We start from the raw sequence: 5247 nt of genomic DNA on the forward strand, positions 1-5247 counted from the left end.
AAGTTAACATCACCAATACTGAGACAGACTGACATCCCATACCTGCTATTACAATGCACTGAAGAGGACACAGAAATTCTCTGGAATTCCTGCCCAAAATGCATTACTTGACTCTAATCATAAGGAACATCAGAGCAAAACAAATTGAGGAAATTGTACAAAATAACTGGCAAGGTCAAGGGAAAAAAAGTAAAGGAAAATTAAAAAAAGATAGACTGAAGAATCACTGCAGATTAAAGACAAGAGATAAAACAAATAAGTGTCAAATTGAGGAAATTGTACAAAATAACTGGCAAGGTCAAGGGAAAAAAAGTAAAGGAAAATTTAAAAAAGATAGACTGAAGAATCACTGCAGATTAAAGACAAGAGATAAAACAAATAAGTGTACTAAGTGATCTTGGATCTTGGACCAGGAAAATAATTAATTATAAAGAACATCATTGGGACAACGGATGAAATCTGAGTAGGGATTGTGGTTTAAATAATAGTATTATCTCAATGTGAAGTGTCTTGATTTTGATCATTGCACTGTGGTTATGTGAGAGAATGCCCTTGTTCTTAGGAAAATCATACTGATTTGGGGGGAGATATGGAGGCAAGATATCTGTAATCATCTCTCAAATGGTTTTGAAAAAATATATATGTAAGTACAGATATGTGTGTGTGTGTTTGGATAAGTTCATCGATAAAGAATGATGAAGCCAGTTGAGTAAAATGTTGAATCTAGGTGAAGGGTTCCCATACGGAAGTTTCTTATGTGATTCCTGCAACTTCTCCATTAAGTTTGAAATTACTACACAATAAAAATTTACAAAATAAAAAGTAACCTTTTTTTCCTACAGGCCAAGCCAGACTTCAGAATGTTCCAGGATATGGATGACACTTGGCAGAAGTATTTGGCTCCACTTTTGTTTTGTTAAGAGAGCCTTAATTTCGCTCCCTGCTTCACCCCAATCTCATCTCCCTCCTCCTCTCACTATGGGACAAACAGCCCCCACCATTCTTGCCTGCCTTTCTTTCCAGGGGGTTCTGTCCTAATTGGCCCTTTTCTTGACCTTAGTGCCTTGAACCAAACTTATAGGGATTGTCCTTTTGCTGCTTAAAAAATAATCCCAGCTCTACTGTTGACAGCTTCTCCCTTGACTCAGAGTTTATGCCAAGTTCTCCCATATAAGTGGTCAAAGAGTATCCTGAGGGGTGGCCACCTGTCCATCATATCCAGAGCCCTCTTTGCAAGCTCTGAAGCACAGACCCTTGGAGGTGAGGTCCAGGCTTCCCAGGGCTCATGCCCACCAGGGGTCGGCAGCCTTCCCTTTGGTCTTTGCTCGAGAGCCCTTTATCTGGCATTTCCAAGCTCTGTGACCTCCATTCACAGTTCCCAAAGTCCTAACAGTTTCTTCCAAGGATCTGGCGCCTCTTTTGCAAATAGGGCACCTAGTGTCCTAACTTGATAACCCAACATCCTTGTCAAGTACCCAACTTAAGTTCTCCTATTCCCCTTTCCAGGAAGACAATAGAGTTATATGCAAATGAAATGATGATCTAAAGAGGAGCAAGTAAAGTTCATGAGTGCAAGTAAATTTCTCTTTTGGCCTTGGCTTAAATTGAGGTTAAAGCTGTGCTTGATTGATTCACTGTTTACTCATTCCGAGATCTGCTGCATGATTCTCTCAATCTGAGTAAGGGACTGTTTCACTCTAAGTCAACCCCAGTGTAGAGCCACTAGTTATAAATGATGAACAGAAATCTACAAAAGCAAAACTCCTGCATTGCCCAGGTAATGGGTACTCGTCCCAGTGTGTGGCCGGCCTTTGTGCGGCTTTCTCACAGAGCTACTTTAGAGACCCTCCTGAAAGTTTTATAGTACTTTTAATCAAATAATTGCATTCTGTGTAGCTTTGACCATTGACTCACTAGATCAATAACTGACATTCATAAAAACCTTGCACATACAAATGTAACATTTGACTCTGGGTTTCTTTCCTGCACTGACTATGTCCCCCGCAAATTCATATGTTGAAATCCTAACCTCCAGTGTAGTGGTATTAAGAGGTGGGTCTTTAGAAGGTGATTAGGTCATTAGGGTGGAGCCCTCATGAATGGGATTAGTGCCCTTGTAAAGACCCTGGAGAGCTCTCTAGCAGCCCCCTTTCTTCTCTGTGAGGATAGGAGAAATTGGCAGACTGCAATCCAGAAGGGGGCCCTAACCAGAACCCGACCATGCTGGCACTCTCATCTTGGACTTCCAGCATCCAGAACTACAAGAAATAAATTTCTGTTGCCTGTGAGCCACCTGGTCTATGGTACTTTGCTATAGCAGCCCAAACTAAGACATTAACTACTAGGACCTACCTTGAACAACCAGAAACTAAATTAGTAGCATTAATTTCACTCCCCCAAACCAATTCAATCTAGTCAGTGAAGTCACTGTGGGCTTCAGTTTTCACAGTGGGATCCTGGGACCAGCAGCATCAGCATCAGCACCACCTGGGGACTCCATAGAAATGTACATTCCTGCTTCTCTCTACTCCCCTCCCCCCAGACATACTGAATGAGAAACGCTGATGGTGAGACCCAACAATCAATGTTTAAACATGCTTTCCTGGTGATTCTTTGGAATGAGGAAGCTTGAGAACCATTTCCCTAGCCTAGCAGGTTACATTGGCTTAGCCAGAGCACAGTGAGTAAAATTGGGCCTCATCCCCACGGTCAGGCCTTTTGTAGGTTCTGGATTCTCTGATTCTCAGGGACCTTGAACTCGTTGCTCACCCACATCCTCACATGTGAATGACACTCAGAAACAATGTGGGAAGAAACTGGGATTTGCTATGTAATTAGGTTTCAGATGCTCCTGTGGACATCAGACTGAGGGAAGGATAAAGTGCCCCGGAAGGTGGAAGTTGGGACAGGGTGGTCTCTAAAAGGGAGAGAGTAAGAAAGGGAGAGAAGAAGAGGAGGAGGAGGGACCCAGATCCAGCACAGAGGCTGGGGAGGGGCAGGGCGGAAGAGCTTCCAGCTATAGCAGGTAGAGTCGATGTGGCCCAGCCCCTCCCGTAGAAAGTCACAGCCTCGATGAGAGGACCATGTCACCTGTATTTGGGGCCCTTGTTGAGAGCAGTAGATAAAACAGGGAGATGCAGTTCCCTCCTGAAGAGAAAGACAGAAGGAGATGTGGATGCTCAGAGGTAGGAGAGGCCAGCTGTGCACAGGAGTGAAGGTGTCCTCATGGCAGCAGACCCCAGAGCAGAGGGACTGCCACAAGGCTGGCACACTGATGACATGTCACTTTCTACCATGCCTGCCTCCACTCCCACCACAGGACTCAAAGCATCTGATCTTACCTCGGACTCAAAAACTGATGAGGCCAGGGGCCAGTAATAGAATCATTCAGTAAATATGAGTATGTATTGAGGACCTAGTAGTGCCACTCATGTTACGGTTATGGGGACCTAATTCTGAGAAATATAGGAATCAATCATAGAATCAGATTCCAGGTGAGATTGAAATGATGGTGTGTCAGGAGAGGGCATGTCTCTAGGTGTGACCAAATTTACATTCACGGATCCGTTAATACTGGGACATGCAGGTTGTACTAGCACAGCTGGTTAACAACAGCTTTGCAACCTGTCATTCATTTGAGCAGAATGCCTGACCTGAATCTTGGCTCCACCACCTACCCAGCAAGGGATCTCGGGCATGGTTCATAACTTCTCTGGGCTTCAGTTTCCTCACTGGAAAACTGGAAATGATCACAGTATCTAATTCATAGAGTTATTGTTGTTATAAGTCTGTCTCATTTGGAAATACACTGTAAGTATTAAGGAGGGTGGGTGTCAATAAAAAGCATTATTACCCTAGGTTGGTTTGTTTCAAACCGGGAAAAGCACATATGCATGTTGTTTCCATTTCAATTGATAAACTAGGTCAACAATTACTCCAATAATTATCAAGTATTAAGGAGGGTGGGTGTCAATAAAAAGCATTATTACCCTAGGTTGGTTTGTTTCAAACTGGGAAAAGCACATATGCATGTTGTTTCCATTTCAATTGATAAACTAGGTCAACAATTACTCCAATAATTATCAACAATTTGGAGTCCTTTATGTGATACTTGACAAGTGTGCCTTACTAATTATGTTAATTAGTATCAGTATAATAATACAAATACTAAAACTAGTTTACATTCCTTAGAACATAACTGCTTTCTCTGTAGATCCACATAGATTTTGTCTTCTTAAAAGAATGGCCTCTGAAGATTTAAAAAGAGGAGAGGGTTCTATAACTTAAGTTACAGGTAGTCCAGAGAAAAAGGGCAAAGGCGTAGAAGGCTCAAGAATGTTTGGAACATGAACAAGATGACCTGGGGTGGGCGTGATGCTGCTTTAGGTGCCCAGCACACTATAGGTCCTTGATTAATGAGTGATGCTTGAGAACTTGAAAGACCCATTTGAAAAAAGAAATAACTGATTATGTTCAGACTAGAGGGCGGGGCTCAGAGAACCAGATACACAGAAGCAATTGTCAGTTCAATATAAAGAACTTGGTGCCACTGGTGCCACTTTGTCCAGTGATGGACGAGGCTGTCTCCAAAATTATAGCAGCCCCTCCGCTTATCCTTGGCGGATACATTCCAAGACCTCCAGTAGATACCTGAAGACTAGGATAGGATCAAATTCTAAATATACTACGTTTTTTCCTGTACATACATACCTATGGTAAAGTTTAACATAATTGAGCACAGTGAGAGATAAACAGCAATAGCTAATAATAAAATGGAACAACTATAACAATATATTCTAATAAAAGTTATGTGAATGTGGCCTTTGTCTGTCTCTTTTTCCCTCAAGATACCGTAATATTTTCAGACCACGATTGACCACTGGTCACTGAAACCACGGAAAGTGAAACCACAGGAAAGGCGGACGACTGTGCTGAGAACTTTCCAGCACTGGAAGTGTTCTAGATGAGGCAGTTTGACGGGGTGCCAGGATTATTACAGAACACAGCACTAAATCAGCTGAGAAGCAGAACTAGATAAAATTTCCCTTTCGATCCTGTGATTCCATGATTTTGTGCTGTCTGTGTGTCTTGTCTGTGTGATTTCACAAGACAATAAATGTGGAAAGGTAAAAAGCAGTGGGTTGTTAATCAGAAGACAGAAGTTCCATTCCTGGCTGTCTCATCAGTGACCTTTAGGCAAATCATTTATCCTTCCAACCCTTAGTTACTCAACTGCAAATGATTTTC

This window comes from Galeopterus variegatus, unplaced genomic scaffold, assembly GCF_000696425.1.
Source record: "Galeopterus variegatus unplaced genomic scaffold, G_variegatus-3.0.2 Scaffold6642, whole genome shotgun sequence".
NCBI classification, from domain to species: Eukaryota; Metazoa; Chordata; class Mammalia; order Dermoptera; family Cynocephalidae; genus Galeopterus; species Galeopterus variegatus.